Genomic DNA, 27,153 nt, shown 5'->3' on the forward strand with positions numbered 1-27,153 from the left:
AGGGAAAAGCCACTAGGGGCCCAGACGCTACAATTATAGCGTAGTAAATAATATTTATATAGTTAAACGATGTTAATACATATATAATAATATAAAATTAATCATATCTTTCGGTCTATTTCGAATCCTTATCAATGATATATAGATAATAAAAAGACCGCGTAAATAAATAAATAACTTTAAAGCGAAGTACATAGTGAGGAATACAACGTAATCAATTACACACATATTTTGTTACAATGTACCTGACAATGCTGTTACGTCCAAAGGAAGGATAAGTCAATGGAAAGATGCAACAATTGTCTTTTATTATCCCGAAAATATATGCCTTGGCATTCGGAATTGATTCGAACGAAATTGCAGAAAATAGGTAAATCGGGTTGCTATTACAGTTATTCGTTCGATGTTCGTTCGTTAATCTCTTTTTAGTAAGAGAATTTAATCTTCTTTACGCGGGATGGGATGAAGTGCGATCTTTAACCCATTGACTGCCAGACATATTTAGAGCGTTTTGCCCTGGGTGCCAAGGTTTTATTTTGAAGAATACATGAAATTTTACAAAAATATATATATATAAGTTACTGATACAATATTGTAATAGCATTTACAGTAATTTTATTGAAAAAACCACTACGAGATAACTCGTAGTTGGCGTCACTGAATAAAATTCCTGTGCTGGTTGCCACTTACGAGTTATCTCGTAGTGGTTTTTTAATAAAAATTACTGTAAATGCTATTACAATATTGTATCAGTAACTTATACACTCAATAAATTTAATGGGCTATAGTTTATAAACTTAATATATCATCGCAGGTCTTCTCCAGAGATTGAGATTGAGCTTTTAGGCAATCAGATTTGTCTCGGACATTTTTATAGAATTTTGCACCCATAGACTATGAATCACTATTACAAACTAGTTTATGTATCATCCTCTCCGTATCCTCGTCCCCAATATCCTCCTGCTCAAGTCCTCGCCTACGCTCCATCGAGATACTCTCCGAGGTCTTCTTCGCCACGACCGACTAGATATATGCTTCCAGGCTTGGTTGGATACCAAGCTCTTGAATATGCTTCTTGTGGTATTTCGTAACCACCCCGTCCCATGTCATTACATAGGGAACTACCCTTGCCTTCGTTTTATGTATTAATGCAAGCTCATTTAAGTAAAATTATATATATATATTTTTTTAAAATTTCAATTATCTTATATATACACATACATATATGTTACATATCTTATCCAAGTATATTCTAATCCGCTACGTGACGACAGTCCTTAGCGCGCGTTTATTCGGTATAAGATAATACAAAACGATCATAGTCACATGACGGTAATCATGTGATCTCCGATTACCAATAGTAGTGGATTTTGAGTGGGTAATGGGAGCTCGGACGATGCACCGCCTGGCGTTGTTCCTCCTTTGCTTGGCGAAGCAGTTTCAAATATCCGCAAGAAGATTTATGAAAGTAATAGGCCGTATCTATTCATATTATCAAATAAAAGTGTTGAAAAATAAGTGGAGATATTTGGAAAGTAATATTTATTAAAAAATTAAGTGTGGCTCATTGACGTAAGTACATCATACATAGCTATATAAATTCAAATTCGTAAAGAAAAATCGCGAATATAAATAGGTTATTTCCTCACCCCAGAATAATGGATCGTGAAGAAGAATCAATATTTTTGAAGAAGAAGTTTCTGCCGACGAGGAAGTGTTCTCCGAGGACAATAGCGACATTTTTCGGTAGGAAATGATGACTGTGAAACCGAGTCCACTTCTGAAAGTGAAGATGAAATAAGACCTTTCCCAGCAAAACGACCTCGAAGGATTCTATCAACTTCATCGAGTGATAGTTTTGCCGGTAAAGCATCACAAAGGGCCGCATATCAAAATGATGCAGACATATGGACAACAGATAAGAGAGATCCTCCACAGTTCGAATTCAGAGGAAATCCAGGGTTGAAAATTCCAAACGATGTAAAATCACCAGGAGATTTCTTTGATCTGTTTTTGACAGAATCTGTTTTGAATAAAATTGTTCAAGAAACGAATCGCTATGCTGACCAACAAAGAGCAAAGTTTCCAGTATTACGATTCTCCAGGCTGCGAGATTGGAAGGATACTAGCGCTGAAGAATTACGTGTATTCTTTGCATTACTTATGCACACCGGTACAATTAGTTTACCCTCCGTAACACATTATTGGAAAACAAATAAACTTTATAATTTCGACTTTTGGAAGAAAAGAATGTCTAGAAATCGTTTTCAATTAATTTTGAGATTTCTGCATTTTAATAATAATGAGGAACAAGATAATGATCGATTATTCAAGATCAATCCAATATCCCAACACTTCAACGAAACTATGGACCGCATCTATAAACCGGAGAGAAAATTGTGTATTGACGAAGCGATAGTTCTTTGGCGAGGAAGGTTGATTTTTCGGCAATACATGAAAAATAAACGGCATAGATATGGCATCAAGCTGTATGAACTTTGTGAACCTAACGGAATAGTCTTGAGGGTGAAAACTTATGCTGGCAGAAATGATGATCTAAGTGGACGAAATCATGCTTCAAATGTCGTTTTGGCTCTGATGGATGGTTTCCTGAATAGTGGTTATGAACTTTATATGGATAATTACTATAATTCAGTTGGGCTCACGAAAACTCTCACGAGTAAATCAACATATGTATGCGGTACGTTAAGATTCGACCGAAAGGGAAATCCAAAAAATTAGTCAAAAAGAAACTGAATCAAGGAGACTCTGAGTGGCTCAGATCAGGATCCATTATGGTCAACAAATGGAAAGATAAGCGGGATGTGCTGACTATATCCAACATGCATAAAGGTGAAATGGTTCAAGTGCAGAACAAAAATGGAAAAATTTCGACTAAACCGGATACAGTCAGAGATTATACTTTGGGAATGGCAGGTATTGATCGCTCTGACCAACGTATGTCTTATTACACATTCCTTAGGAAAACCATCCGTTGGTACAAGAAAATTGCACTACATTACTTGGAAATATTCCTGCACAATGCGCACATGTTTTACAACCAAAGAAATGGAAGGAATAAAAGGATGACGATAATTCAATTTAGGGAATCAATTATTATGCATTTACTTGGTGACGACAGCAATGCAAGAGAAAGCAGGGACTGTAATGCAAATACAACTGATTTTCATTATTTAGAACATCTTCCGCCCACAGAAAAAAAAGAATGCCTACAAAGCCATGTCGAATGTGCACAAAGGAAAAAAACGAAAGAAGACTAGGTATTTTTGTCCACAGTGCCCCGAGAAGCCAGCACTTTGCGTTGATCCTTGTTTTAGAGTTTACCATATTCAGCAACAATAATAAAATATTTTTTAATTTTAGTAATACATTCATATTATGAATATAATTATCTAATCGTCTAAGTTATAATTTTTCTAATAAAAACTGATAATTAATGTTTTTTACACTATATAAATTTTTCATTCATACATTTATATGTATAAAATTTTATGTAAAAATCTAATCGTATAAGTTCTTATTTATAACAAAAATTGAAAATTAATATGTTTTTTACTCTGTATAAATTTTTCATTCACCTTTTTAAAATATTTTTAACTGAAATGGCCATTTGTAATAAATCTAAAATTGCAGCACGCATTACGAGATATCTCGTAGCTGGCAGTTTTGATACAGACGCTTAATACGAGATATCTCGTAGCTGGCAGTCAATGGGTTAAACTAAGAATAAATAGAGGTTGATAAAGAGTTATTTAAATTAATATAAAATATATTTTATTCATACTAATATAAATGAGTTTATAAATATACAAATAAAACAAATTTATAAATATACGATTAAAACAAGTAAAATACGTTGAGAGTTGAAAAATAGATATGTGTGAGTTTGTGTGCGTTTATTTATTCGCGGATGTTATAATAAATTTGGAGAGCATCAGTTACAGTGATGAGGAAAAGATTTTATCGTTAATGTTATAATTCTCTGACTGGTCATTACAATATAATTTAATATATATAATTTAAATAATAAATAAGAATAAAAAGAATAAATAAAATAAATAAATAAGAAAAGATAAACACGTGAGTGAGAGTGTAGAGAAAATTAAAGGATTATTAAGTAAGAGAATGGATTTTTAAATTATGATATTAATATTGGTAGGAAGAATCGGCTTCAAGATCCAGAAGTTTATTACAGAAGTTCTGGATCTTCTTTTCAAAATCATCTGTCTTTGAGAACTAAAGAGAAGAAGATGTATCGCCGGATGATTGTAGATAAAGAAGAGAATGATCGGAGGAAAAAGGGAGTTCGGGAGAAAGCTCGGGAAAATATTCGGGGGAGTAAAAGGGAGGAGGATAAAGGGGTAAACTAGGAATAATAAAGTTGAGAATATATGTGTGTGTATATTATTTATGAGTTAAGATTATTGTTATTATTAATGGTTTGATAAAAATCTAAATTAGTTTGCGCTCGAATCTTTCGAATCTTGCAACGCATTTGATATGGGATGATGGATTGTAAATTGTAAACTTTCCTCGATCTGGTTTTTATTCTTTTGATATTGGGAAAGGTGGTTTGATGACGAAAACAGTACGCTGGTTGGCAGATTTTGGTTGCGTCTAGCTTGAGGGATGCTGCCGATTGAAGACACTAACTCAGGTAATTAACTCGCAAACTAAACACAAGTGACTTAGAATCAAACGCAAAGTAAGACTTGTAGAATAATAATAATTGTGCTTGAGACTTATGAGTTCCCTTTTTATAGCTCTTTTTCGAGGGTGTATTCTACTTTTTAGAAGTGAAAATCTTCCAAAATTTTAACAAATTAGAATCATGCAGCATTGGGGATCCTAATGAATTAAAATTGTGCCAGTGTGCTTATTAAGCGGCTTGTTTCTTCTACTTTTTGTATTTTATCCGTAGTGATCGTTAATTGGTAAGCCCGATATTGATTCCAAGGTTCCTTGTACATGAATAACAAAGATCCTATTTTCTTATGATTATTTTATTGCTGTTGACGCAGCTGTGTTTGTTGGATATTTCGTTAGAAGAATTTTATTATCTTGTCGGTGCCTTTTTATTTTTTTCGCCGGAAAATTTTACTGTAAAGGATATCTACTGATTTTTTGTTATCTCGAAGAAATCGACATCGTTTCATCACCGAACTTCCTGTGTCTTTCTCATCATTATTAGATATATTTATGGTCTGATTGAATGATTTGTGTTTATCACCAATTGACGAGCATTGTTGCAACTTCGCAGAAGGAAGAAATCGTGAAGTCAGCAGGATATAACAATGCCATGGTTCGCAAATAATTCGGCAATGTAATTACAGTCGTATACAGACTTACGTACAAAGCCCGATTCTTCTTATTGTAATGAATCTTCGTGAACGTTTGTCAATGTAAATATTAGTTCTTCATGCAAATTATCAGCTGATATACCGCAAAGCAAAACTGAGCGAAAGGTATCCAGTGCAAGCATACAATGTTTGAGAAATCAAGAATGTAGAAGAAATAAAAATCAATGAAAGGATCAAAGGGTTTGCAAAATTTAGAGAAATATAACAAAATGTCCAGGTTAAAAAAACGTAAGAAAAGAAAGAAAAAGCGGGTTATTGATATTCCAAAGACGATGTTGCCCATGGAATAAAATCAAATCCGTTGTTGAATTTTAAAATTGGTATAAGTGAAGGTCGAAAATAAATTATAAACTTCTTTATAAGATGACTCGATGATATCAAATAAGCAAAAAATATGAGGATAGAGAATATGACCGGGTAAACATAAGAAATAATAATACGTCAACACATAGAATAAGAAACAAAAAAAGGGAAAAGCGGAAGGACAACAACATGGAACAACAAAAGATAAATTAGGAACATTTATGAATAATAAATAAGAAGGAGTGGTCTAAAAACATAGTGTCATCTTATAAGTTAATTTTTTGCTGTTTGATATACAATAGCATTTCAGATATATGATAGAAGCACTCTAATCTTCGAATTTATTAAGCACATAGAAAAAAATTAAAACTTTACTCGGAAGTGATGGATAGTGTCAGAAATAGCAGACAATGAATAAATTTATTTTCTTTTTTTCCATCCTCTCAATAGTAGATCGTCATATCATTAAAATTACAAAAACTATTAATATGTTTGTCAGAGACCAATCGGATTTCATTATCACTCATGCTGTTAAAAGTAATGTAACAGTTAATTTAGGATGGTGTACATTAAAAAAAAATGGAAACACTTTTAAATAACAGAAATACTTATTCGATTGTTACCAAAATTCTATTAAAAAAAACAAAAGATCTTTGATTGTTTATTATTGAGATGGAGGAACACGATTATATATCTGCGACGAAATCAAAGATATTGTACCTGAGCAATGGAATGCTATCAAGATCGTACACTATCCGCGAACGATTCTATCTCCCCAAGATTCATAAAAATAATCACCCTCTCTGGATCATCATTTCCTCAATTAACGGTCTTCTTTATGCCTTCGCATCTTTTTTGTATCATCATTTTTAAAAGCATCCCGAAATTTCACAGTCACATAACAAACAGTTATGAGGTTGATGAAGAAATTGAATTCCAGAACGATTAACGAACATCAACAACTGATTTCAGATATGATTTCTTATTCGTTCTTATTCATTCTTATATATATCTATAATATATCTATAGATACGATCTTTTTATTCATGAATGTTCCAACAAAATTGGCAGTCAAAAACATTGAGAAACGGTGGCACTATATATATTGAAAAGAATATTTTCATTCCTTACAGTGAATTTCTTGTGGGCGTCCATCTGGTCCTCAATTTTACTTTTTTTCAAATTCAACAAAAAAATTTTTAAACAATCTTTTGACACTCTTATGAGTTCTTTTTTGTTTTCTATTTTGGCAGATATTGTTCTTGATGATTTGAAAGGTATGACTATCGCAAGACTTCCTATAGTCTGCCGATCTATTTTCGATGAACGATGTTATTCTTGCAGCTCTTCTTTCCTCTTTTTCCATCATTCTTACAATCTTTAATTTCCTCCATAAGAAATCATATTTTATTACAGAGATAAGCAATAGCAATAAACAATAGTATCAACTTCCTTGGTATTTCCATCATTTTAAAGAAAGGAGTCTTTATAATAGACTGGTACAGAAAGCCGATATTCTCAGGGAAATCCTTGAATTATTTCGCAGCATCCAATATATAAGAAACATCATTGAGTGAGTTTGGTGGATCCGTCTATCACGTCATCAATTCCATCAGAAAAACCTGAATCTAACCGTCAACATTTCTTTATTTAACGATTATCTCTTTGATTTTATTTTTAAGATCATTCGTAACAGAATCAAATATTTTATTTATAAAAATGTGAGTCCTCCCCTTCTCTCTATCCTCTGCCTCCTCCTCTTTCCCTTTTTACAATCCCGTACGTAAGAGGTATCACTGAGAGATTATTGCCAATAATTAAAAACATTAATAAGTCCATGGCATATATGTGTGCCAATAATTTAAACAAAATTATTAGAATACACAAAGATTCTCTTCCAATTTTAAATCATAATAATGTAGTATATATTGCCTTATGTAGGATAAACAAGCAGGCAACTAATTATGAGAATTAAAGAACATCGCCTCAACATAATAAACAGAGATGTTTCTTTCCAATCAGTAATCACTGAACATTGCCTTGTAGGGCATGAATTTGATTGGAACACAGTTTATACATGAGGAACCTTCGTATATCAAGAAACACATATCTAAAATGCTATATATATCCAAAAGCAAAAAAATAGCATCAACCTATAAAATGACACTAAGCTTTTAGACTTTCTCTCTCTTATCCTACTTTCTTATTATTAATAAATGTTCGGAATTTATTTTTTGTTGCTCACTCCACGTTGTTCTCCTTCTGCTATTTTTTCCTTTTTTTTCTTTGTTTCTTATTCCATGTATTGCTATTACTATTTCTTGTGTTTTTACGCGGTACTCTTTTTTCATATTGTTTTTATTCATTTGATAACAACCTACAGACAAATTTATAATTTATTTGCGATTTTCACTTGTACCAATCTTAATTTTAAAATTCAACTGCGGATTTGATTTTATTCTATTGTACATAGTCTAGTCAAATTAGCAAAAATAAAAAAAAATAACCGGTAAAAAGCTGTAAATTGGTAGAGACCTTTATCTTGGTATACTATTGAACATACTGAAAGTCCGGACCTCTATCTGCTCGATCCGCCATCTTGGAAAAAAGGTACTCCAATTTAGTTTCTTCCTCATTTCTCGATAATCGTTGATCCTATCATATTGAAGATTATTATAAAAAATGAAGCTTATTAAATTCTCTATAAAAAAGATGCAATACATTTTATCTTTAATAGTTTCTCTGTAATACACCGGTGAATACATAAATAATTTCTGCGCTGTACTTCTTAAATCTATGATTCTTTACGCGTTCAAAATATCAACCCTGTAGATAGAGGATTTTCCGTTCAAAATATCAACCCTGTAGATAGAGTATGTTCAACAATATGCCAAGATAAAGGTCTCTATCAATTTATAGCTTTTTAACGGTTATTTTTTCTATTTGCTATATTTTGGTCTAATTTGACTGGACTAACATGAGCAATTTCGTTTCTGGAATATAAATGATTCACTTTCTTTTCTTTTTTTTATGTTTTTTCCTTTAAGCCTTGATATCTCATTAGTGCATTTCTCTAAATTTTACAGGTTGACTCTTTTATTGCTTTTATTGCTTTCTGCTTTATTACTTATTATTTCTTACTTTCTTGATCTCCAAACATTATATGCTTGTACCGAATACAAGACCTTTTGCTCAGTTCCGCTTTGCGGTGTATTAGCTGATAATTTGTATGACGAACTTACGTCATACTAATATTTACGTCACCGAATACGTTCGCCTTACGATGATTCATCACATCATGATTCAATAGATCAATAAGAAGAATCAAGCTTTGTGCGATGAATCTGTGATATACAATTATAATTAGATTGCCGAATTATTTGCGAATCACTCAATAGCATTGTAACAAAATATGTAAATGATTACGTTGCGTTCCTTAATATGTATTTAGCTTAAAGTTATTTATTTGTTTATGCGGTTTTTTTTTATTATGTATCATTCATAAAGATCCGAAGTGGGTCGAAACGTATGAATAATTTTTTACTATATATTTAACACTATGTAACTAAATATTATTCGATTACTGTTATAATTATTGCGTCTCTCCTATTGGCTTTTCCTTTCTTTTTGATATTTATCATTTGAGCCTTTTTTTTAAATTTTATTATATATTTTAAAAATGTTGTCTCTGTGAACAAAAATCGCTCGGGTGGAGGACGTATAGAAAAGATGGTCCATATGTGATTAGAAATACCGTCATTTTGTCACAACGGTTTATTACAAAAATTACAAAAATTCAACGTATAAAATTCAACGTATTATAGATCGTTTATTACAAAAATTATAGATTGAAACATTTGTTTACTGAAAGTAGGTTGAAAACTGATCTTTTAGACTTCGTGAAGTCAAGTGCCTCTTTCCCTTCGTCTGTGCTTTTTTTTCATAGTAATCGTGACGCAAAGAGTTGTCTGTTAAAAATCTATATGTTATATTTTTGCTGATAAGTAATATATTTGCTTTGTTAAATATTTGCTGATAAGACTAAGATAAATATTAATATAAGCACCATTTTAGTTAGTTTTACCATTTTCTTTCATATTTGTTCTAATCTTATTCCAAATACCGAGTTTGAATGTGATATTTATTGTATATTTAGGATTTGATAAATCATATAACATATAAAATTAACATAATTCAATTAATTGTACTATTAGTTGATTCCCAGCAAACACATATTATAATAGTTATATAACATTGGAGTAAAAATTAAAATAACAGCTGTTACATTTTTATTATAATTGTTATATATCATCTTTTTACTGTTATTATTAAATATATGTGAGAATAGTTATACTCATGTAATATAATATTTATATAACATAAAATTATTGATATTATATTATTTTATTGATACATTAGAATATAATTGTAATAAAATTAATATATAACATAAAAGTAATATTCAGTCACTAGTTCATTTGTTTATCACTATGCGACGCGCGATGAATTTATCTCGCATTTGAGATTTAATGAGAATTATACAAAGCTTGCAAAAAGCAACTGAAGAAAAAATGTAATTAATTATTTTGATCAGTTCAATTTCTGGTGCAATCTCGACATAGAAAATTCAGATATTGGACTGATTAAAATCGGGCAGATAAATGTCCGAAAAAGATAAAATTATATCCTATTTATCAAGCGATGCCATACATAAAAAAAAGTTTCTATCTTGTACAATTTGCTTATCACATTTTTTCCTATGTACAAAAATGGCGCTACCAAGTAGCTTATCCAGAGTTTTATGTCAATAATCATTTTAATAAAATTTCGATTAAAATACCTCAGGAATTAAAGCTATAATCAAAAATCTAACGGCACTTTTATTATATAATATTGATACAAACTTTTGATTGCGATCAGTTTGAATAAAATTGGTGCAGCAAATCCTGAAAAATGATAAATCATGTATCAGAATTGTGAATTTTTTATTTTTCTCCAGAATAATCAGACTCATGTACGTATGTTCGCACACATGCAAAGCGATTTTGTCCTTCAAGCGGCGTTCACATTGTTCATGTAAGACGATTACTCGCTCGAGTGTGCAGAACGCATTAAGAGACAAAATCATATGTGGATGTAAATGAGTGTAATATTTCTATTTTATAAGAGTATACGCGGAGTATAATCAAGTATAATACGACAAAAAAGTGATGTAAAGTTAATGGTTATGAAATATTGTGGAACAGTGCAACAATACAAGAAAAAAAGCGATAAAGTAAAAAAAAAATATTATTAACGCTGAATAGTGCAAGGAAGAAAAGTTATTTTTTTTAATCGGTGTCATATCGCGCAGTTAGATTATGTTAACAATGTTGAGAAATCTGTGCATTGTCAATTAACATATTTGATAATGACATGATAAATACATTGTTGGAAAATAATTATGCAGACATCGATTCAAGGAATATTTAGAGATTTTGGCTATCTATGTTTTTGGACAGATGCACAATATACTGGTAATTATACGTTTAAACGCGCATTCATGTATATAATGTTTACTTATATTTTATATATAAATATAATATTTTATATTTTATATATAAATATAATTAATGCATAATTAATATTTTCAGATTAATTAATCAATAAATGGTTAAACAATGAGTTATATGTTTATGTTTATATTTGCCCGCCGCGTATTCGCGGTGGTATCTTTTATTGCGTCCTGTTTGGTTGAATTTTTGGAGGGGATCCCTAACGACATGACCATATATGGTTGTGTCGATTGTTTCGAATTGTTAGGCCAAAATGCAAGTTAAAATCGTTCGATCGAAATTCCTTGCATTTCAGGTGGTTCGATTCTTTCTCAATCGCTTAGCCTCGGCGCGCGGCTCGCTTCGTCAGCGTTTCATACAGCGCTGGTTATACATTATACGCCTTTCGCAATATCTCGCTAACCCGTGTTAAGAAATATTTCTTTAAGCTATTTAATATTAATAATAATTCGGTTATAGCTATTTGGGCTATAACCGAATTCCTCCCCCGTTGAAAAAAGAAAAATGGGGGTATAACGTTTTTCTTACAATTAGTTATACCCTTTCTTATTCTAATGATTACAATCATTTTCCGTTTATAATGTTTGATATAATCGTTTCTTATTATCTAAAATCGCGTGCTTAGACTACGCTTTAATATCGGTCTTGAAAATCCATAAGATATACGTGGTTCTTCCTCGCATATCCTTACCGATGGTTGCTTTTCTTCTTTTTGTTTTTTATAATTATATAATATGTGTTATAATCGCTATTATAATTATTGTTATTAGTCCGCTCGTTGCCATTGACTAAACAAATTGTTTTTGAGCAAAGAACTTTTGTTCGTTATCTTGTACATTATTGTTTAATTTTTCTAATTCAGTTTTTAATTTTATTAATTCTGCTCGGTGTACTGTCACGTCTTTTAAAGTATCGTTGTTATGTGGCTTTTCTTCGTCTTGTAGGAGCGTAATATTTAACTCCGGTAAATAGGTTTCTATATTTACTTCGTATGCGGTTTTTGTCGATTGAATCGTCATGTCTGGCGTTGTCAATTTACATTTTCCTCTTAATAAAATTTTTCCTGTATTTTTAATAATTCTTTTGCGTTCGGTTTGTTTATCGCATTGTATATTTATTTGTTGGTCTGCGCTAATTGCGTATAGCCAAGTATGTGGCTGTTGTAGTCTAATCCAAATCGCGTTTATTGAGTTTATTGTTTTTGTTTCGCAATTGTGTTGTTGTGACAGTGTATACAGTTGTATCTCGAACGGCGCGTTCTGACTCGTGCGATAAATCGGTATTGCATTTTCGCATGTATACTTAGTGTCTCTTTTTATACAATTTCTTAAGTCGTTTTCGGTTACTCTAAGATAGGTTAGTTTTTCCTTATCTACGGCAATTATATTATTATTTATTTGTGTTACAATAAATGTATTATTATGTATAGATACGGGAAGTGTAATTACTTTTATAATGTCGTAACTTGGTTGTGTAATTAACGGAAATTGTAATATAGTGTAAACATTTCTTTTATCGTAAAACGCGCTTATTGTGGTATGTTCCTTTATTGCTAGCCAATCTTCGGCGTGTATTTTAAAGGGGAAGTACAGTCCCTGTTGCAATTGTTGCGACGCTTCTTTTAGATTTGTAATAATTGCTTCTATTGGCATTAATTTCGGATGCATTGTTCCTTTTCGTGTGTACGTTAGATATTCGATTATATTTTCCGCGTCGCGTATGAGTTCTGTAATAACTGCGGTAATTATTATGAAATGTTCGTTTATTTCGGCACGTTTCGTATATACCGTTACCCGTTGTTGCAAAAGTTTTTCGTTCCGATTTATTATATCTTCTTCCGATTTATTATATCTTATTATACCTTTTCAATGTATGCTATAGTATTATTTAATATTTTTATTTGGTTTTTTGCTACATGTTGTATTATTTGTTGTCTATTTTTTAATAGATCTAATTGTTCATTAATACGTTTTTCGTCATTCGCGTCCATCGTTCCAAATAATGATTTCGCTATCAAGCCTATTCCGTCTACCAGTCCTCTACGTCTGTTAGTCGGTGGTTTATAGATTGTTTGAATTTGTGTCATTATATTTTTAAGATATCTGGCTTCCCTTTTTATTATTATTCGAGCGTGCTACATGCATCCCGATGGTAGTGATTTTGTAATCTCATGGTGTCGTACATTTTTTCGGTCTCTTTTAAATAATTTGATATTTGTTCATATCTATTGTTTAATGTGATTAGGTCCAATTTAATTACTAACTTCCATGTTTCCTTAATAAAATACAGTTCTCCGATTTTTTCGAAGTATAGGCCCGGATTATGTTGGAATTCTTGAATTTCGCACGATGAATTTATTTCATCAGGCTCCGTGAGACTCTTGGATTGTCGGCTATTCCAGCTGACGAGTATCCTGTAATATTATATTTTTTATATTATATTTCGCGATGGTGTCATTGTTATCGTTTAGTCGCGCTTCTCCGGGATGAATCTCGTGTGCGCTTTCCGACGGGTCGTCGCGTTTTCGCTCAATCATCTCGTAGCGTTGGCTTCCTTAAGACGAGTTTGATTATTCAAATTAGAATCATGTTTTTTTTGTGTGTTCGTTGTTCGGAAGTTTTGGATAGCGCTGACTTGGTTATGTGTCGGGCTTGCGGAGGTGACCCTTTGGATGGCCCATCATGTTGCTCGATTCTTTCGAGCAGGCATGTGCAGCGTATAGGAGCCCTATTCGTTTTGCGTTTTTGTAAATCGCGTTACCGGTGTGCGTGAAGTGGTGGAGGTGGTGCCACATCCGCGGTGTGATTTGGTACGTGTGCACGCCGTGTTGCGGGCGCAAAATTGGTTCGATGCCCGTCGTTTCGCCAAAATGCGTGCGGCGTGTGTGTCGTCTTCGCCCTCGACTTCCGTGTCTCCGATGGCCTCTAGTTCCGGAAATTCTGGGTGTGAAATCCTGACTCGAGGTGGTGTGCCCCAAGGTTTCCGGGGGCGTCTACACCCGGTGAGGGATAACGGCATTCTGTTCCGAGCGCCTTGCCGTTTTCGGAGTAATTAAGGTAAGTGTTCTAATCTTCAATAAATTGTTTAAGTTTATTGGTATGCATGCGCATGGTTTTTCTCCCCTTTTTTATCGTATTTTATCGTAGTTTACGTCGGAATTCTTTTCAATTATTATATACGGTCCGATCCATAGGGATTCTAGTTTTTTAGATCGTCCGCGTCGGAGTACATTTCGTCGTACATTAATACCTTCTCGCCTACTTTAAATTTTATTTCTCTAATATTTTTATCATACTGTTTCTTGGCTTTTATTTTTTATTTTTTTATATGTTCTTTTGCGAACTGATTCGTGGCTCGTAGCCTTTCTTTTAGTTCTTGCGCGTAAACATTGTAATTATACATCGGTTTCGGCGGTCTCGTTAGTGACATAGGCAACTCCACTTGGTATCCGTAAACTAATTCGAAGGGTGTGGTATCCCGTGGCTATATGTGGCGTTGTATTGTATGTAAACATCGCGAACGGTATCGATTCGTCCCAGTCTATCTGATCTTCGTTTATATAATGTCGCAAATATTCGGCTAATGTTCGATGCGATTTCTCTAACGCGCCATTACTTTCCGGATGATAGGCGGTTGTTTGTATTTTATTTATTTTTAATAATTTGCAAGTATTTTTAAATATTTCGCTTAAAAAATTTGTGTCTTGATCGGTTAGGATTTTTTTCCGGAATTCTGTGTTCTAATACAATTTTTGTAATGAATTCCTTGCTAACCGTGTTCGCTTTTTGGTTAGGGATCGGTATCGCTTTGCTAAATTTCGTTAAATTATCTTGGAAAATTAGTAAATATTTATTACCATTTGTTGTGACGGTTAGGGGTCCTACAATATCTAGGGCGCATTTTTCAAACGGTTTAGTAAGCGTATCCGTAATTATTAGTAATATTTTATTTTTTCGCGATAATTTATTTTTTTGGCAATATTCGCATTTAGCTATGTATCTCTCAACATCCTTTGTTAATCCTGGCCAATTATGGATTAAGCGAATTCTTCGTATAGTTTACTCGATTCCTTGATGTTCTCCTGTGAGTGCATCATGATATTCATATAATATCTGTTTCTTTTCTTCCTCCGTATATATTTTTTCTTTGTCGGAGTGTGTCTCTTCTTCTATCGCGAGGATTTCTCGCTCTTCCTCCTTTACCTCGTTCGTATCTCGTATTACGTTGTGGCTCAGTGCATCGGCGTTCGCGTTCGCTCGTCCGGCCTTGTGAATGATTTTATAATCATACTCTTCTAATTTAAGTCTCCAGCGGATTAATCTTGATCCGGGATCATTAACATTAAAAAGCCATAATAATAGTTTATTTTAAATTTTGTGCCGTATACGTATGGTCTAAAATATTTTATGGCCCATACGATCGCTAGCAATTCTTTCTCCGTCGTATTATAGTTTTGCTACGCGCGAGATAATACTCTGCTTGCGTAAGCAATGGCCACTCACCTTTCCTTGTGACAACACTGCTCCGATTGCATAGTCAGTGGTCACTATAAATTCTTGATTAAAGTCTGGAAATCTTAGCACTGGCGCCGTCATTAATTTTTCTTTTAATATTTCAAAAGCATTTTGTTGCTCCGTTGTCCATTCAAATTTTTCGGTTTTCTTCGTTTTTCTTTCTTCTTTCTTAGTTTTGTCAACGGTTTTGCTATTTTGGAGAAGTCTTCAATAAATTTCCTATAATATCCGGCTAAGCCTATGAATGATTGTATGTCCTTTATTTTTTTGGGTGTTGGAAATTCTTTTATCGCCGTTAGCTTTGATGTCCGGAGATATTCCGTTCTCCGAAATAATATGACCTAAATAAATTACTTCTTTGCGTAAGAATTCGCATTTATCCGGTTGCAATTTTAAATTGTTTTCTCGGAGTCTCTACAATACTTCCTTGAGTCGTTTGTTGTGGTCCTCTAAGCTTGATCCGTAAATTACGATATCATCTAAATAAACCAGACATTTAAGTCCTTGCAATCCTGTTAGAACTGAATTCATCAGGCACTGGAATGTTGCAGGCGGCGTTTTTTAGTCCAAACGGCATTCTATTAAATTCATAATGTCCGTAGAGCGTTGAAAATGCTGTTTTATTTTTATCTCTTTCGGTCATCGGAATTTGATGATAGCCTGATGCCAAATTTAAAGTAGTAAAATATTTGACGTTTCCTAACTGGTCCAATATATCTGTAATGTTTGGCAGTGGAAATGAATCACCTATTGTCAGCTTCCGAAAGTCTATTACTACTCGAAACTTAGGTTTTCCCGACGCATCTGCCTTTTTCGGTACTATTAATAATGGTGTATTCCATTGACTTGTGCTAGTCCGGATAATTCGATCCTTTAATATTTGTTGTACTTATTTACTTCCGTTTTGTGCTTTTCTGGAAGGCGATACGTTCTCATGTACACCGGCGAGGTATTGGCGCGCGTGTTTATCTCTTGCTCGACCGTCGCGGTGCACGTCAGTGGTTCTCCGTCCACATGAAATATATCATAATAATCTTCGCATATCCGTAAGAGTGCCTGTTTTTCTTCGGTATTTAGGTGCTGAGTGCGCATCGATTGTCAAATATGTGCATTTCGAGATTTTAGGTTTTGGATTTTTTCTCGTGTGTATCGTATACATTTCAGATGTCGTGTCGCTCTTTATCTCATTGAGTGCGATAAGAGGCGTTTGCATCTCGATTTCCCTGTCTAGTATTAATGACGCTAACGGGGCACGTATAGTCCGCGGCGTTGACTATACAGTTCCCGATATACTCCGGGTGTTTTTTCTTCTGCGCGAACAATTCCTATTCGGTTTTGATCCGTTGTTGCCTTTATTATCGTTTCACTGCGCGACTTTAAAATTATTTTATTATATGGGTAGAGTTTTAATACGGCATTGCCTATTTTTAGTTGAACTTCTTCATAGTTGCAGGAAACTGAGTGTTGTCGGCGGAAATCAATCCCTAGTATTCCTTCGTGTTCTATCGGAATATCATCGTTGACTACATAGAACGCATGCTTTATTTTGTGCCCATCTACTTTAATTGTACCGTACATCTTTCCGATTGTGTATATCTTGTGTCCGGTTACTCCGTTGAGCGCAATTTTTTCTTCTTGAATGAGCGTGTCGTCTTTTAACTGCTTTAATTTTATTTAATGATATAGTAGAGCCTGAGTCATATAACATTTGTATTTTCTCATTCTTTATCTGTCGCATGGGGATTGTTACTAATAATAATTTTAAACCAAAAATAATTTTTTGCTCGATTACGCGGTGTTCCTTTTATGTGCGTAACTCGATATTCTGCTGCGGGTCGCGTTTTCTTCCTAGAATTATTTTTCTCTTTTCCGCTACTGCTACCGTCGGATTCCGAATTTCATTTAAGTTGACGCGGTAATCTTTTCGACTTGGGAATTTTTTTGTTTGATTTTTTATTATTTTCTTTTGATTTATCCGCGTGTGTTCTCGGTCGTCCGTTTAAGCTCCAACATTCTTCGTTGTGCCCGGATTTTTTACAGTATTTACAATATTTATTTATTGTGTTTATTCGTGAGGATCTCTCCGATTTTGGGAGCGCGTATCAGCTTCGACAGTCGCGTCCGTAATGTCCGTTTTTTCCGCATTTAAAGCATTGAGAGGTCGAACTTCGGGTTTGTCGCGAATCAGTTGATTTAAATTTATTCTTATTATAAAAGTAATTAGATTTTGTCGGTCCAAGTAATTTTTCTTCGGCACTTGCGCCCGTTATCGCCTCTTGAAGCGTCATATATCTTTGAGCGCGTACGAGCACCTTGAGTTCGTCGCAAAGTCCGATTTGAAAATTTATTAACGCTTGTTTCTTAATTGTTTCGTGAATCGTGCGCTTTGAGTGTGCAGGGTGTTCATCTCCTTCGATCATAGAATCGTACAATTTCATTAGTATCTTGCTATAATCAACTCGTTGTCCAAACGCGTGCGCGGTTTCATTTAAGTTTTGCTTTAGTGAATTAAATTCGATTTGTAAATGTGTGGTACTTTGTTTAGTCTGATAACAAGTCTCGAGTTGATGCTTTAATTCTTCGAACGTTTATATATCTCGCGTCTCAAAATCCTGCATGGCTTTTTCTTTAATTTAGTGTATAAAATCGCTTGCATTAACGATTCTTTATCCGCGGGATTTATGTTTCGGACGGCGTATGTGCAGGCATTTAAAAATTCGTGTAACTTATGTCGCGACGTTCCGTCAAATTCGGGAATCATCGTTATGGTTTCTTTTAGCGGTACGTAATGCGGTGCGACGCTTCTTCTGTTTCGAATGTCGCGATTAGTCCGTCCGTATGTTTCATCAAACGCGTCGTTATCTCGTTCTCTATTGCGATAATCTTGGCGGGGTATTTCTCTCGTTGTGTCTTCCACCGCGGTCTTTCGCCGATTTAGAGAGTTTATATTTGCGCGTAGGTCATTTAGAACATCAAATAAATGCGCGTATTCTATTCTTTCTTCGCGATTTATGGCACGTCAATAAACAATAAATTAAAGCTGACGGACAACAACGGAAGCAACATAGACGGATGATAAGCAGTCAGACGAGAGCAGCTGAAACTCGAATAGGATCACCAGCATCCAAGAGCGCAGATCCACGACACCTCACTAGACAATGCATCGATAATGTAAAAACTAAGCTTCAGACGAAATTTTCGTAAAGGAAAAATGATCTTAGAAATAATTCCTAAGAATACAATCCTTTAAAATCGAACGATTGTTCTAAATCACCCCGTTACAGGACTCGATCAACTGTTTGTTATACGCGATGAGTATGTGTGTGTATGTGTGTGTTATGTATGAGAACGTGTACGCGTATTACATACATACATACACGTTTACACACATACACACACAACACACACTCTCTCTCTCTCTCTCTCTCTCTCTCTCTCTCTCTCTTTCTCTTTCGGTGAGTTGACATGTGGACGTGTATTTATGTCGCTCTGTTTTTGTGTTTCTGCCGCTTTTTGCCCTGCGGGGCATTAATTCTTTTTAGAATCTATCAAAGGCTTCCTCTGCTTGACTTTGTGGTACAAGCAGTTTCTGTACTGGTCAATTGACCAGGCTATTAGACAATTGCGGGGATTTTCGACTGGATTTTTTCTTGGAGTGAGTCTCATTGTTAATATTTTTCGATCTAGGCATATTATTATTTACGTGTGAAGGATGGAAGCCGGCGTAGGAGCTGGTGTGCAGGTTGACAGTGGCGTAGGAAGGAGGGGATTCACGAGACAGTCTTCGAGCACGGCATTGTTAAATCTTTCAGGTATGTCAGAGAAATAATACCGATACAATGAATAGCTCGAGAGTAAATGCACTCAGGGTTACGGTAAAGAGACATACTGAGGCTATGTCTAGGCTGCTCTTGTCCAGCAAGGAAACGCTGGAGAAGAGAGAAATTATCGAGTCGGCTTTTCGTGCATGCAGAGATGCTTTCATGGAAGTATCCACGGTTTTGATTGGTTTAATTGAGGAGAGATCAGCATCTGTCAGCTGTACGGCGAAGGATATTAAGGAGGTTGTTGTGGAGGTGCTAGAGGACTTCAATAAAAAAGCAATAAATAGTGTGAAGAGTAACGTTAGTTTTGCGGGAGTTTCAAGTGAGAAGAGCAAATCATATGCGTCTGTCGTTGGTGCTTCAAGATCTGAGGTGCGTGTTTCGCGGGGTCCGACGGTGGAGTTGTCTGACACTACCATCTTTCTGATAATGCCGGGTGAGAATAAGAGGGATAAATACGCCTCATCTCAGGTCACTAAAGATACCTTGTGCAGGGTCTTAAAACCGGCTGACTGTGGTTTAAAGGTCAAGAGGATATCTTATGCACGAGATAATGGTGTCAGAATTGAGGCATTCTCTCCTGACATTAAGAAGATCAAGACTCACCCTGGCCTTGCGGAGGCTGGATTGACGGTGCGTGAGAACAGGAAATTGAATCCAAGGCTTATTATATATATGGAGTTCCTGCCGATATGTCGGCTAAAGAGATTGAGGATGAGCTCCTGGCCCAAAACCTGATTGATGTAACTACAAAGGTCGTGAAGGTTGTTTATATTTTTACGCCAAAACAAGACAGGCGCATTACCAACTGCATACTGAAGGTTACACCAGCAGTACGAAGGGCCTTACTCGAATGTGAACGGATTTATCTGCGCTACTCTGCCTGCTCATTTGCGGATTATGTTCGAATTGTGTAGTGTTATAGATGTTTCTTGTTTGGCCATATTGCGAAAGATTGCAAAGGTAAACCTTCTTGCGGACATTGTGCTGGGATACATGAGATGAAGGTCTGCAAGAATAGGGATCAACCATCTAAGTGTCTGAATTGTGAGCGTCATCATGTATCTCATGGTGACTTGGCCCATGGATGCTGCAAAATGTTCGGTACTGAGTAGAAGGGTTAAGGACAAAATAGCAAATAACAGCTATGAATGATATGGAGAACGACCTTGAGGACCTTAAAATTTGCCATGTAAATTGCCAGTCGTTCTTCGCACATCTGGATGAGTTTTGTCACTACTTCTGCAGTGCTGTCTTCCACATCATCTGCATGGAGACGTGGCTTCGGTCTGCTATTACCGATGCTATGATCAGACTGCCTGGATATTCTCTCTTTAGGTGCGATAGAGTTGGAAGAGGTGGAGTGGCATTTTATTTGGTGGATCATTTTCGTGTCTCCATTCTTTGTTGCTCTGATGGGTCTGTTACAGATAGACCAGAATTTATTATGGCGGAGATCATATTCAACGATAGATCTAAACTCTTGCTAGCAGTGATATATCGACCTCCGAACTCAGGTTATCTGAACAAGTTTTTCCAATCATTTTTGGATTTTCAGGTAGGCTATAGGCACTCGATCATCCTAGGAGACTTTAATGCTGATATGAATCAAAACACCTTTAATAGCCAGCAACTTGGCTCCTTTATCTTTGAGTCGAGCTTATATCTGATGCCGTTCAGGTCCACTCATCATCTGAGGAATTCCAGCACGCTGTTAGACTTGTGCATTATCGATGACAGGGATAAGCTCAAGAAATTTGGTCAGTGTGGAGTAACATTTCTATCAGCACATGATCTTATTTTTATAAGGTACGGGATTAAGCTTCAGCGTCGTCATGGGAAGCTTATAGTTTGCAGGGATTAGAGTGGTTTTGACGCAGCATCCTTCCAGTCTGATGTTGGTAACATCGACTGGACTGACGTGTCGGTCTCGGATAACATGGATGAAAAGATTGATATTTTTTGCACTAAATTACTCAATATATTCAATGCACATGTGCCTCTGAAATAATGATACTTCAGGAAGTAGTTTTGCCTGTCCCATGGTTGACTGATGGGATCCGTATGGTGATGCGCGATAGAGATCTGGCCAGAAGAACGTGGCGCAGGCATAAAAATGACGTATATTATGATCGATACAAAGTGCTGCGCAACAGGGCGCAAAATCTTGTGCGTTCTGCAAAGCGCGAGTATTATGTCAACATCTTCAATCGGGAAGGCAAGGCATCTGCGGTCTGGGTCAGATTGAGACATCTAGGTCTTATTAAGGCCAGGGACACCGGAGGGCGTCTTTCGCACTCTGTTGAAGAGCTTAATGCATTCTTCGGACATAATGCGGAACATGCTGATTATGTGGAGGACGGCTCTTTGAGGGATATTCTTGAGCGGGATTTTGATGACGGGAGCTTCCACTGGAATTATGTAGTGCCGCGGGATATCGCGAGAGTGGTTTCCAGGGCCAAATCAAATGCGGTGGGTGGAGATGGCATCTCCTTGAGATTGTTGAAACTGACAATCCACTGTACACTGCCTATTTTGGAGCATCTATTCAATTTCTCCTTGATGAATGGTGTTTTCCCTGTGAAGTGAAAATCGGCACTTATCTGTGCAATACCTAAAGTCAGGAATCCTACATTGGTGCAACATTATCGACCAATAACTATACTTCCTACTTTGTCGAAGGCGTTGGAGCGATTGGTTTGCGCGCAGATGTCTATCTTGAGGACTCTGGCTTATACGATCCATGTCAGTCTGTTTATCGGAACAACCACACTACGCAAACTTGTCTGATTAGGATGCTGGACGAAGTGAGACATGCGGCTGAACGAAGGATGATCACTGTGTCTGTTTTCTTTGATTTTTCGAAGGCTTTTGATAGAGTGTATAATTTTTTGCTAATCAAGAAATTGAAGAACTTAAACTTTTCTGAGAGTGTCCTGCGTTGGATACTCTTACTTGGCTCAGGCGGTTAAAGATCGCATAGAGGGTACAACCTCATCTCCGTCTCCTGTCAGGGTTGGGGTGCCGCAGGGCTCTGTATTGGGATCCTTGCTTTTCACTCTGTATCTAGCTGATTTTAGTCATGTAGTCAAGCACTGCAAGTACAATTTTTATGCTGACGCTATACGATCTCCAAGCCTACATCCATTGTGAACCAAGAGATTTATCTCACACCATCCGGAAGGTCAATGAGGACATTGATGCTATTCTTGGATGGTCTAGTACTAACAGACTCATCTTAAACTCAGATAAGACTCAGGCTATAATTATGAGAACATCGAGATTTGTCAAAGCCATTGATCCGAGTACACTTCCTGCGATAAGAATGGATGGGTCCATGATTCAATATTTTACATCTATCAAATATCTTGGTGTCACGATAATGAATACTTTATCTTGGGAGAAGCAGGTTACTAATATTACAAACAGAATCCATTCCGCTCTATATCAATTAAAACTTTGCAGACACCTATTGCCGGAAGCTCTCAAATCTAAGCTCGTCATTTCACTGATCTACCCAAATGTTGATTATTGCTCTGCAGCTTATACGGACATGACAACTGAGCAATGTCTGAGACTTCATAAAGCAGTGAATACTTGCGTCAGATTTATCTTTAACGTAAGGACTGATGAGCACATTACACCTTATTATGTAAGGCTACGTTGGCTCAAGATTGATGCTAGAAGAGCTTACTTTGTTGGATGCCTGTTGTATAAGATATTAGAAACCAAACAACCAAGTCTTCTGCACTCCAATTTCAAATGTAAGATCGCAACATCGGACCGTGCCACTAGGGCTCCGAGGGATATGCTATTTCTGCCACTATATAGAACTGAATTATATAAATGGTCTTTTAGACTCACGTCGGCTAGGTTTTGGAATGGTCTCCCTCAGTCTATTAGGAGTGCAACGATACTGGCGGATTTTAAACAAAAGTTATATTCGCACTTGCTCGTCTGTGCCTCTTCATGATTGAGATATAAATTGGGATGTTTCTTGAATGCTTAGTATACTATTGCATCTCTTTCTGGCATGTCTTAAGATTGTTGATTATAAACCACATTTATCCATAAACACTTTCTTTACATGTTTAAGAACATTGCGCACACATTGTAATTTTAAATGTATTTTTACTTTCTTATGTATTAATATTTATGGCGCTTGAAGGGATTTTGTCCCAGAGCGCTTTATAAATAAAGCTTTCTTTCTTTCTCTCTCTCTCTCTCTCTCTCTCTCTCTCTTACTCACTCTTTCTCGTTCTCTAATACTGTTTGCTTGCTCGCTCGCTCGCTCGCTCACTCACTCATTCGACCTCCCACTCGTTCACTCACACATTTATTCTTACCTTGTAGAGATTCTTCATAAATAAAATAATTAAACAAATAATTATTGTACGGCCGCGTATAGCACGAGTTTTTTATCGATTATTTTGTATCGATATTTTTACATTTTTACACTCACGCACTGAATCGATAAATTGATTAACGATTATAACGATTATGACGATCGCGATTATCCACAATGTATCACTACCGATTCACTTAATCACTTGAAAAAAAAACGCGTTATACGTGTACGTATTATTTAACACGGAGAGCACGCGACGACATAAGCAGATTATTTCGACACTGGCGGTGTTTGCAATCGGTAGCGGGCAGCGCTAGTATCGACATAACCTGCTTGTCGTCGTGCGCTCTCCGTGTCAAATAATACGTATGTATAACTCGTTTTTTCAAGTGATTAAGTGAATCGGTAGTGATCTATTGTGAATAAATAATCGTTATAATCGTTATAATCGTAAATCAATTTATCAATTCCGCGCGCGGGTATAAAAGTGTAAAAGTATCGATACAAAATAATCGATAAAAAATTCGTGCTATCCGCGGCCGTGCAGCAATTATTTGTTTAATGTATGCTATCAGTGAATAAGTGAACGAAGTAGGGATGAGTGAGTGAGTGGAGAGGGAGGACGGAGAGAGTGGAGGGAGAGAGGGAGAGAGAGGGAGGAGAGGTAGAGGCGAGAGGGAGTGAGAGAGAGAGAGTGAGTGTAGTAGTGAGACAGTAGCATATAGGCATGTACACACATTCACACACACACACACACACACACACACACACACACACACACACACACTCATCGCGTATAGCAAACAGCTGATCGAGCGCTGTAGCGGGGTGATATGGAACAATCGTTCGTCTTTAAAGGATCGTATTCTTGAATGATTTCTAAGATCATTTTTCCTTTACGAAAATTTCGTCGGAAGCTTAGTTTGTAAGTTATAAATGGAAATAGTGATCGAATTACGAGACGGATACACTGCAGCGCTCGAGTCAACTGTAGCGAGCGCCTCGGGTAAGTGCCTGCATCGGACGATGAGTTGCATCGCCCCTGCTTACCATATGTACCCATCTCGTAATTCGCTCACTATTTCTTTTTATAATTAAAGAACTAAGCTTCAAATCAAATTTTCGTAAAGGAAAAATCGTCTTAGAATGCATTCAGGAATACGACGAAAAGGACACTATACTTGTTTTGATACATCCTGTATATATAAAGTAATATTTGTAATTGCATTTTTAAAAACGTATATATGTTAAAATTATTTATATATATATATATATATATATATAAAGTAATATTTGTAATTGCATTTTTAAAAACGTATATACGTTAAAATTATTTGTAGATACTATATTATTATAAATACATATCTATAAGTAATGTTTCTGCACCTTCTCGTACTATATATTCAAAATAATTAAAAATTATAATGTAACTTTCATATAACAAAACTATATAAATATTAAATCAATATTTTATATCTTAATTTTATTACAGTTAGGTTCTTAATCAATAATATAACATTAAATAATTGTTATAATTAAATGTATAATTGCTACATAACATTGTTGCTTTCTTGAGTGGGAAATTACAAGGAACAAGAATATTACATGTTACATTCTTGTAATATTACTTCTTATATTCGAATATACTGAGTTATATAACTATTATAATATAATTATAAGAGTGTTTGCTGGATCAGTACTATTAGAAGATAATATTATTAGAAATACTACTATTAGTAGATAGTACTAAAAATATTAGTTGATAATTATCATTATTTTTATAAGCCTAAAGATCTATATGAATATAAGCACAATCTTACAGTCTTTTCATGCCAAGCAGATTCCTTTTTTTGAGTCAAGTCTTGGATTTGAATGTAAATGGAATATTATGTTCATCGCGTATATTTATCATAAAATTTCGTAAAAGTTTCTGCTACTGCAAATGCTACATACGTATTAATTCCAACATATAGATTGCAATATTGCCTAATCTTTATCCTTGTTAGTATTATCTTCAAAATCGATAGTATAATTATTGTCAGTTTCTGTAATAAAATTGTGTAGCATACATGTTGCAAGTATAAAATCAATATATTATCAATATCATATTTGGATTTGGTTTTTAATTTGAATTTGGCAATTATGAATTCGAAAATGTATTAAATACCAAATTTTCAACTACTCTTCGAGTATAACAACGATAATCGTAAATTTTTTTAACATTAGTATCTAAATGTTTTCCGATACGTTTTCGGGATATGTATCTAAGAAAAAACGGCTTTAGAGGAAAAACTTCATCATTGTTTATAATATAACGTACTTCCTTTATTATAGGGTCAGATAATAATTGCCCCACTCGTAATGTGCAGAATTATTGCTATCTTTAGCCGGGCGAGCGTCAGTAAGCCGCGCTCCTGGTGGTGTGTGGGAGCTTTCAGCTGTCACAGCGCGGCTCGATGCGCCAAAGCTAAAGATCAGCGATGATTGGCTAGACTTTACTCAATAACAATTCTTTTATTAAGCGTTATACACAAAATTGATAAAGGACTTTCCTGCTTGGTTTAATTCCCTCGATTTGCACGTTATGAGTGAGGCAATTATTGTCAACCACCCTGTATATAATATTTATTATTTATTATTATCTATTATGATATTGTTATGATAGTATTTATTGTTTTTAATATTGTTTTTAATATGGTTCACATTATATACACATAATACTCCCTATTATATACAGGGTGTCTGGAAATTTTTGACACACCCGAGGTGTGAAATTAGATTGGGCCAAACTGAGTCAAAAAGTCCTGTACTATTTTGTAAAATTTGCAATAATTATTGCATTATTAATTAAAATATATGAGCTAATGAGCACGTTGGAAAATGGTAGGCCGGTATCGACAGGCATGTACAACAATTATTTGTGTACGTTTCTTAACAACGAAAGCATCATCTCAGCAAGAGATGACTGCGTGATTCCACTTCTCGCTTAGATAATGCTTTTGTTACTAAGAGACGTACACAGTAATTTGTCAAACGTGTCTGTCGATACCGGCCTACCATTTTCCAATGCGCTCATTAGCTCACATATTTTAATTAATAACGCAATAACTATTGCGAATTTTGCAAAATGATACAGGACTTTTCGATTTAGTTTGGCCCAATCTACCTTCACACTTCGGGTGTGTCAAAAGTTTCCGGACACTCTGTACACATAATCTCTTTATATAA

General features: G+C 35.2%; 1 protein-coding gene across 3 annotated transcripts in view; it reads right to left on the minus strand.

The window, feature by feature from the left end:
• Positions 1-27,153, minus strand: part of LOC126852992 (proteoglycan Cow) — a 335,529-nt gene that overhangs the window by 155,160 nt on the left and 153,216 nt on the right. The window lies entirely within an intron of this gene.

The sequence above is a fragment of the Cataglyphis hispanica genome, chromosome 11 (genome assembly GCF_021464435.1).
Source record: "Cataglyphis hispanica isolate Lineage 1 chromosome 11, ULB_Chis1_1.0, whole genome shotgun sequence".
Taxonomy (NCBI): domain Eukaryota; kingdom Metazoa; phylum Arthropoda; class Insecta; order Hymenoptera; family Formicidae; genus Cataglyphis; species Cataglyphis hispanica.